General features: G+C 42.5%; 2 non-coding genes across 2 annotated transcripts; both read right to left on the reverse strand.

The window, feature by feature from the left end:
• Positions 1–8,088: 8,088 nt before the first annotated feature.
• On the reverse strand, positions 8,089–8,279 carry LOC140277614 (U2 spliceosomal RNA). Its single transcript, XR_011909120.1, has one exon. It is a non-coding gene; the product is annotated as a U2 spliceosomal RNA (small nuclear RNA).
• A 304-nt stretch (positions 8,280–8,583) lies between these two features.
• Positions 8,584–8,693, reverse strand: LOC140277599 (U5 spliceosomal RNA). Its single transcript, XR_011909106.1, has one exon. It is a non-coding gene; the product is annotated as a U5 spliceosomal RNA (small nuclear RNA).
• Positions 8,694–9,550: the final 857 nt, after the last annotated feature.

Raw genomic sequence — 9,550 nt, forward strand, 5'->3', positions numbered from 1 at the left:
GTTAAAACTGATTTGTCCTTCATATTTACCATGTCTAGAAAGATTTAAACAAAAAAAAAAAAACAACGTTGTACTTTGCAGTAAAAGAAAGAGCAAATCTAAAGTTTCAGGAATCCGAGTATAAGCTTGCTTTCATGAGTTCTGCACGATTTCGGATTTTGCTATAAAAAGAATTGCTTTGCTCAAACCAAGTTAAAACTGCTTTGTCCTTCCATATTTATCAATGTTTAGATCAACTTCAACAAAGAAAAACATTGGACTTTGCAGTAGAAGAAGTTGAAATCCATCTACACATTGATAAATATGAAGGACAAAGCAGTTCCCACTTTGCCCATAAGAAAATAAGCTTATTCTCGGATTCCTGATCCTTCAGTGTTGCTCTTTCTTCTACTGCAAAATCCAATGTTGTTCTTTGTTGAAGTCGATCTAGACATTGATAAATATGAAGGACAAAGCAGTTGTCACTTGGTTTGAGTTAAGGAATACATTTTATACATAAAATCCCAAATCATGCAGAACGTATGAAAATAAGCTTATTCTCGGATTCCTAAAACTTTTGATTTGCTCTTTCTTTTACTGCAAAGTACAACGTTGTTTTTTTGTTTAAATCTATCGAGACATTGATAAATATGAAGGTAAAAGCCGTTTTAACATAGTTTGAGTGAAGGAATTAATTTTATAGATAAAATCCCAAATCATGCAGAACTCCTCAAAAGGGGCGTATGTTTTAATCACAAGTGTGGTTATTTCTCATTCAGGGTAATATGAGGAAGTTTATGCTTGAAATATATGTAGAAATGGGTACATATGAAGGACAAAGCAGTTTTAACTTAGTTTGAGTGAAGGAATTCATTTTATAGCAAAATCCGAAATCGTGCAGAACTTCTTGAAACTTTAGATTTGCTCTTTCTTTTACTGCAAAGTACAACGTTGTTTTTTGTTGGAATCTATCTAGACATTGATAAATACCAGCCGAACATCTCTGCTGCCGCTTTTGATAATTTATGGTTGGGCTTTCGCACCTTTTCTTGCCCATTTTTCAGTAATTTTGCGTGGACATTCAGACCTTCTTACAGCCGAACACCTCCGCTGCCGCTTTTGATGGTGTATAGTCGGGCTTTCGAGCCTTTTCTTCCCCGATTTTTACAAATTATGGTTGGACATTCAGACCTACTTGCAGCCGAAAACCTCCGCTCCTCTTTTGATCATACATTGTCGGGCATTCGCACCTTCTCTTACCCACTTTTTACAAACTTTAGTCGGACATTCACACCTTCTTGCAGTTGAACTAACTCCGCTCCCTGTTTTGATCATGTGTGGTCTGGCAATACTACCTTTTCTTACCCGTTTGTGAGTAATTAAGGCTGGACATTCACACCTTCTTGCAGCCGAACACAACCTCTCCCGCTTTTGATGATATATGGTCCGGAATTTTTACCTTTTCTAACACATTTTTCGGCAATTATGGTTGGACATTCACACTTACTCACAGACGAACACCTCCGCTCCCACATTTGATAGTGTATAGTCGGGCATTCTCACCCTTTTTCATCTGCTTTTTACAAACTTTGGTCGGACGTTCACACCTTCTTGCAGGCGAACACCTCCGCTTCCGATTTTGATGGTGTATAGTCGAGCATTGGAGCCTTTTCTTACCCGCCTTTTACATACTATGGTCGGACATTCAAACCTTCTTGTAGCCGAACACATCCACTCCTGCTTTTAATGATGTATGGTTGGGCATTCGCACCTTTTCTTACCCATTTTTCAGTTATAATTGGTCGGACTTTAAGACCTTCTTGCAGCTGAACACCTCCGCTCACACTTTTGATGATGTATAGTCGGGCTTTCGAGCCTTTTCTTCCCCGCTTTTTACAAATTATTGTTGGACATTCAGACCTTGCAGCCGAAAACCTCCGCTCCCTCTTTTGATCATACATTGTCAGGCATTCGCACCTACTTGCAGCCGAATACTTCCGCTCCACCTTTTAGTGATGTATGGTTGGCATTTGCACCTTTTCTTACCCTCTTTTTATACTGATTGCTGAAGATTAAGTTGTTCTTTCTCAAATTACAAATTTTTTTTAATTGTTGAAACTTGATTTGGAGTGGATAAATAAGGAGGACAAACAGTTTTAAGTCAGGCTGATAGAAGGAATTAATTTTATAGCAAAATCTGTATTTCGTCATATGTCGAGAGATGCTTATTGCTGAAGAAGTTCTTTCTCATTCTACAAAGTACAACGTTGTTTATCGTTGAAACTTGATTAGACATGAATAAATATGAAGGACAAAGCAGTCTTAACTTGGTTTGAGTTAAGGAATTCGTTTTATAGGAGAATCCGAATTCGTGCATAACTCGTAAAATAGAGCTTATTTTCGGATTCCTGAAGAATGAGTCTGGTTCTTTCTCATAATACAAAGTTTGTTGTTTATTGTTGAAACTTCATCAGAAGTGAAGAAATTTTAAGTCAGTTTGATAGAAGGATTTAATTTTATAGCAAAATCTGTATTCCTTGATATCTCCTCGAGAGAAGCTTATTGCTGAAAATTAGGTCTTGTTCTTTTTCATACTACAAAATACAGTGTTGTTTATTGTTGAAACTAGATTAGAAGTAGATATATATGAAGAACAAAGCAGTTTGAACTTGGTTTGAGAGAAGGAATTAATTTTATTGCAAAATCCGAATTCATGCATAACTCGTCAAATAGATAGTGATGTGTCGTTCGTGAGCGATTTGTTCGATATGAACTAATTTTTTATATGACTCGGGAGTAACGAGTTGTCTCAGTGAGTGATTCGTTCATTTTCATTTAGTACCCTTCCTCACCACATGGCAGGCGACAGCTTCATAAGCTCAGTCAGCAGGACAGGAAACAGTATTGATTCGTTCACGACTCAACTCCTCGGGTGACGGGTCCTCGCACAGGAAACAGTATTGATTCGTTCATGACTCAACTCCTCGGCTGACGGGTCCTTGCACAGGAAACAGTATTGATTCGTTTACGACTCAACTCCTTGGGTCTTCGTTCATTTGTCACTTTTCAAATTCTACGTTTCATTTGACAGGCTGAAGAGCAGTAGGCACAACAGTTCGTTCACAAACCGGATCATTAATCTCATAGACTATTCTACCATCAACAACTTGGAAACCACAATCGACTCTCTAGATGCAGAAAAAGCATTTGATGGAGTGAACTGGAAATTTTTATTCGCAGCATTAAACAAATTCGGGTTTGGGTCACACTTTATCAACTGGATAAGGATATTAAATAGCTCCCCAAATACATGTGTCAGGACAAATGATCAAACTTCTCCAAGCTTCAGTCTGCAGAGAGGTACACGATAGGGTTGCCCACTTTCTCCCTCACTTTTTGCTATTTTCATCAAACCTTTAGCAGCTTCTATCAGACAAGATAGAAATATTAAAGGCATCCAATCCCAAAATATTGAGCATAAAATAAGTCTTTATGCTGATGATGTATTACTTTTCCTTCAGAACTCACAGATGTCTCTCACTCACATGATCACACTCATAAATAAATTCTCAGCACTTTCTGACTACTCTATCAACTGGTCTAAGACCACAGTTCTGCCCATTAACTGTAGGGTCCAGAATATACCTGCGATCACTTTACAGTCAGGAAATATTAGATATTTAGGCATAAACATTTCCTCCAGGCTCTCAGAGCTAACAAAGCTAAATTAAGTGCAATTATTAAAGAGAGTAGAGGACGATCTCTCTCGTTGGAAGTCCTTACCTATATCACTTATGGGGAGAGTTACAACCATTAAAATGATGTTACTACCAAAAGTTAACTATATGTTCTCAATGATCCCCATAAAACCATCTGCTACTTGGTTTAAGTCACTAGATTCATGCATCTCCAAATTTCTGTGGAAAGACAAACCACCACGTATTAGTTTAAAAACCCTACAGACAGTGGTGGATTAGATTTACCTAATTTTCAGCACTATTCCTTAGCCAATAGGTTACAATATATATCAAAATGGTTTAAACCTTGTTGTTGTCACAGTTCCCAGAGACGTTGTAATCGTTGAGGATTCTATATTCACCCCCTCATTAGAGGCACGTGTTGCAGATTGATGACACTGAATCTTCTTCTCTGTTCATTGCTGGCATCATTCCCAGCATCCTTTTGTATTTCTGGTTTGTCAGTCCTCTCTCTTCGTTCACCGGAGTCTTCGTCTCTTTGTCCTTGAGTTTGGTGATTTTTTCTTCTTTTGATGCCTTGACACAGTGTGACAGGTGATACCACGTGGGAGATCCTTTAACTTGGACTGCTGTCCCTGTGCTGCGAAATGGCTGTGCTGCTCAAATGGTCTCTCCTTCATCATATACACAGTTATTTATACATCACCTTCCACCATGAAGCGTTGTCCCTTTTTGTTTCTCTCTTTGTTCTTAAAATGCTTTTATGCATGTCTAAAACCAATCCATTAAATTAGATCATTTTGGCACTAAAGCGATCTACAATGTGCTTGGTCGCAATGCTGCTCATCTGTGGTAAACAGCTCTTCAGAAAGGCATTCTTCAATTTATTTCACTAATTTTATGTAATAATTTTGTGATTTCCTACAAAACTACACTTCTTCTCCCATCTGTCTGAGTATTTAATATTGTCTGGGTCCTGTTAAAACATGTATTTTTCTCATCTAATTCCTTGTTTGCTTTAAAACAAGTATTCCCCATTTTCTATCCCTTAAGTAGCCAACCAGTTTGTATGGAGTACACTGGAGCAACTTGACTGATCAGTAAAACACTGCTTTTGTTGTCACCGCAAGGCTTCCCCCATCAGTTGTTTCACTGAGACACTACTGAGTAACTATAACTCAACACAGTTTATACACATAACATTCATATACATACTAACAAACAAACAAACAATTATTTATCGCAATTTTCTCATCTCTGTTTGAACGTACACCCAGGTAAATATTCCTGTAGTCTTCTCATACCGACTATGGACCCATTCATTGTTTAACTTCACTGTTTTGCAAATCCTAATTGAATATTACACATTGACATTGAACTTTACTGGATAAGCAGGTCTTCATTGCATTCAGCAGCCTATATGTGAGCATCTATGTGTAAGCTGTTCTTCTTTGCATTTATCAGCAGCAAGCAATTCGTCATTGCACATCCATATGAAAATAGTAAAACAATTCCAATGCGTTAGCGAAACCTTCTATATCAGGAGTGTCTATCATGATGCTGGGAATAGAACCTGTTTCCCAGAATAGTTCAACCTTCATTACTCAACTGATCATAACTCCGCAATGAGCACATTTCAAAGTATCATTCCTCTACGTGTATTCAAAAATCTATGTGTAAATGTTTAATATTTCTTATATTTGTTGATGTCATTCTGTGTGCATGTGGCCTAAACCCAATCTCTGTGTGGCAATTTTAATTTAAACAAGTTGAACTCTGCCTCTGATCATTTAAAAAAGGTGTGTACCAATATCAACCTTTCTCAGGTAATTACTGATCCTACAAAACCAAACTTAAGAGATCCTTCAAGGTTGTCCCTGATTGGCTCAATCTTAACAAATCAAAGGTAGAAAATCCGCAGTATCTGAACTTGGTGTTAGTTATCACTGCTCAATAGCCTGTATCAGAATTGCAAAAATGAAAACATTAGGTCCACGCTTGGTATCCAGATCCTGAAACATCTCCATGAGCAGGCTTTTTTTTTAACTGATCTGTTGAATATACTTTTTGTAAATCTTCTAATTCCATAGTTGATAAACACGCCCCTTTTAAAAAGTATAGAACTTAGAACAGGTCTAGTCCCTGGCTTTCGACAGAACTGTCTTCTTTACTTTTTTTTTTTTTCCCCTTATCATGTTCAGCATTATGGCAGCAGAATTGTAGTCTGAATACCTTTGATGCCAAACAGATTTGCTTTGCCAAGGGAAGTTTTATAAATGTAAAGCTCCCCTTGATGCCCATTTATTTATTTCTGTTTACAATATATGACATGTAATAGAACTGAACCGGACCGGGGGACAAGGAAAGAAGAAGAGGAAAGAAGAGGAAACAGAACAAAAATAGAAACAAAAACCAGACAACCAGCTGCTACACCTGTAAAAAACAAAACAGACAACAATCCATGGCCTCTGAGGAGAATCCAGCCTTAGCGCCAGGAGCACCTGAAAGCAGACAAGCAGAGAAAAAACAAACACACAAACAAACAAAAACAAGCACAAGAAGCGGCAATCGCATACAACACAGCTGTTGATATAGATGACCTGAGACGACATGATAATACATCAACTGCTTAGCGACCATGCTACTGGACTAATGAATGTAGTTGTGTGTGTGTGAGAACATGCAACACCCATGGCACAGGACCTACATGATAACCGTGCTTAGTTATGAGTGTATAAGCGTACAGGGCCACAATCCACAGCCGCCCCAAGCAATCAGAAGCAGGCAGAGAGGGCCACAAGACCCAGGCCACCAGCAGCCCCCACAGAGCAAAGAACCCAGGAAGCCCACCGCAGGGGCAACCACGCATCCATCCAGAAGACTGCAGAGGAAGCCCCCGGAAAGAGCCCCCATAAGCATAGGGCAGAGGCCCTCCGGGAGCCAGGGGCAACAGCCCACCGACGTCGCCAGGCCCCAGCCGCCCAGACATGGGCCGTGCACTGGATCCGGGTCCCAGGAGCCCGAGCGCCCCCAAACCCCCCGGCAGAGGCCCCACCCAATACCCAGGAGGGCCAAGCGCCCCAGACAGCCACACAGTGGATCAGCGCCTGCCCCAGCACCCCTGGCCAAGTGCCCTGGGAGTCAAGACGTGCCCACAGGTGGGTGAAGTCGCGAGAGGCGGGGAGAGGCCACGCCGCCCCCCCCCATCGGGAGAAGCACAGGCAGGCCAGGCGACAGCAAGTCCAAGATCCAGGCCCAATCATTAACACACACACTTTCATGTCCCATACATCCACACGTCCTCCCTCCCTCGACTCCGCTGGGGTGTAGTGCGGCGGGCACACCAGGGGGCCAGTAGCCCCCCAGCCACCACAGACCCCAAACCAGCAGAACAATTAATTAATCCTCCTGGCCCCTCCCGCCCCGAGCAGCAACCAGGAAGCAGGGGTGTGCGAAGAAGACCCCTCCCCTCACCCTTCTGGCTCTTCAATATTTTCTAATAGTGAGCAATTAAAATTGAGGGGCAGCCAAACTTGTAGAACTGGGAGCGTGGCCCTCTGGGCAGCCTACATACCCAAAGAGCCCCGCCCACCAGATGCCACTCAGTGTAACCACCCCCCAAGACCTAATGTGTGTGTGTGAGTGTGTTTGATAAGTAGTAATGTCTAAGGTGTAATTAAAACAGGGGCGGGGAACTGCAGAGTGCAACTACTGCAGAGTCCACTACACCCCACCGAACACACACGCCCCCAAAACCCTTCATGTGTGAGTGTGTGCTGTGTACAGGAGCCAGAAGGGAGAGGGGTTTGGGGATATACACCGGGGGAGCTACTCTCCCCCAGAGAGGGCAGCCAGGGACTGGCTGCAATAGGCATCCCCGCTACCAGGGAGCCAACACAGGACAGGTGGGCCTGATGTCTACCAGGCTCGGGGCCTGCAGCGACCATATTACGGGAGCTACAGTACCCCCAGAAGATACCCATCCCGCCCCAACCCACTCAACCCAACCCCACCCCGGAGGACCTCTACAAAAAACAAACAAACAACAACAAAAAACAAACAAACAAACCACCCGGTCACAACAGTCGCAGCAGCCCGAGCCTGAGACCCACCATCACCCAGGCCCCCCCAGGCCCCCCCTCAACAGGTGCGCTCTTGTGAAAAAGCAAACAGCGGCAGCAACAAAAACACCACGGGAACACCGTATTGAGGCTTTGTTCTAACCGCTCATTTGATATGGCGTTTCTTTCAAGCAATTCTCCCGGTTAGCCCGCACTCGGCTCGCTCCCAGAGCCGTGTTAAATTCTACTTCGCATTCACTCTCTTTTCTCAGCAGACTAAAAGAAAGTTTCATCTTGGGCTCCCTGAAACTTCCATCCTGCACCGCTGTTTGCTTTTTCACAAGAGTAGAGAAGAGCGCACCGTTCCCAGCGGCACTGCAGTACCGGGTCAATGCTTGGAGTGAACGGAGCAAGCTACTTTTTCAACTCCTATTGCTAAAAATCCATTTAATATGTAGTCCTCGTATAGAGGACATATCAGATATTAAACTGATAAGAACAGATACTACACTTGATCTTAGCCAAAAGGCCGAGAAGCGATAACTGTCCACTGGTTCACGTCCGAGGGCCCTTCCTGGCACAATGCGCACTTGTAGCGGTGTTCTTTTCATGGCCATAGGTGGCCAGAGTGTCACTTTGCACCACCCGCTGCACTGAGCACTCTTCAGCCCTTTTAAATGGTATAACTTTGCACTCCCGCATGCTCCAGCGAGCACCATTCAAGCAACAACTTTGCACTCCAGCTTCGAACATCGGCACAGTCGCAACAAGTAAGGCGACTCTACTCAGAGAAGTCACTCTGCACAGTAACAAGATTTCTTTTGCACAGACAGAAAGGGCTTCACCGGCAAAGGTAAAGCCTGCCAAAAATAGAAACAACTCATTAGTGCTGCTCTCCACAGAAATCTTTAGTAAAAGGCGAAAGACTTGTCATTATGAAGAGAAACCAGAGTACGATTATCCGTCACTGCGGGAGCAGGGCATCAGGCTAGTTGGCATAGCCACCTTCCCCATGGTGAGCTTTGCTTGGTTGAGACGCTTGCTCCCCCCCCTTGCTCCTCGGCTGACCAAGTAGGAACAATCGGGCCCTATTCGATGGCTGCCTTGTCTTTTACTCTGTGCAAAAGACAAGGCAGCCACAAACACCACGGGAACACCGTATTGAGGCTTTGTTCTGACCGCTCATTTGGTGTCGCATTTCTTTCAAGCAATTCTCTCGGTTAGCCCGCACTCGGTTCGCTCCCAGAGCCGTGTTAAAGTCTACTTCGCATTCACTCTCTTTTCTCAGCAGACTCTTGGGATTTTATCTATAAAATTAATTCCTTCACTCAAACTATGTTAAAACTGCTTTGTCCTTCATATTTACCATGTCTTGAAAGATTTAAACAAAAAAAACAACGTTGTACTTTGCAGTAAAAGAAAGAGCAAATCTAAAGTTTCAGGAATCCGAGAATAAGCTTACTTTCATGAGTTCTTCACGATTTCGGATTTTGCTATAAAATGAATTCCTTCACTCAAACTAAATTAAAACTGCTAAACTGCTAATCTGTTACATGTAAGGCAGATGTCAAATTCACCGAAATAGGATTATTCGGTATTCGGCCAATCGAGCTGAAGCAGCTTCGGTAAAAGAGTATAAGTTGAAGAGTTTGTGAATAAAGGTGTGCGCACACATAGTGAGCTGTAGGAAAATAGGCAGGGAGCAATGCCGGGTGGGGTATATGTTCTTGTATGTTGTCTGACTCTTTGATTTGAATGTGTTGTGTAAGTGTCCTGTTGAATGTTACATGTTTGGGCTTTGACACTTCACTG

This window comes from Leuresthes tenuis, unplaced genomic scaffold, assembly GCF_036924035.1.
Source record: "Leuresthes tenuis unplaced genomic scaffold, fLeuTen1.0.hap1 SCAF_19, whole genome shotgun sequence".
NCBI classification, from domain to species: Eukaryota; Metazoa; Chordata; class Actinopteri; order Atheriniformes; family Atherinopsidae; genus Leuresthes; species Leuresthes tenuis.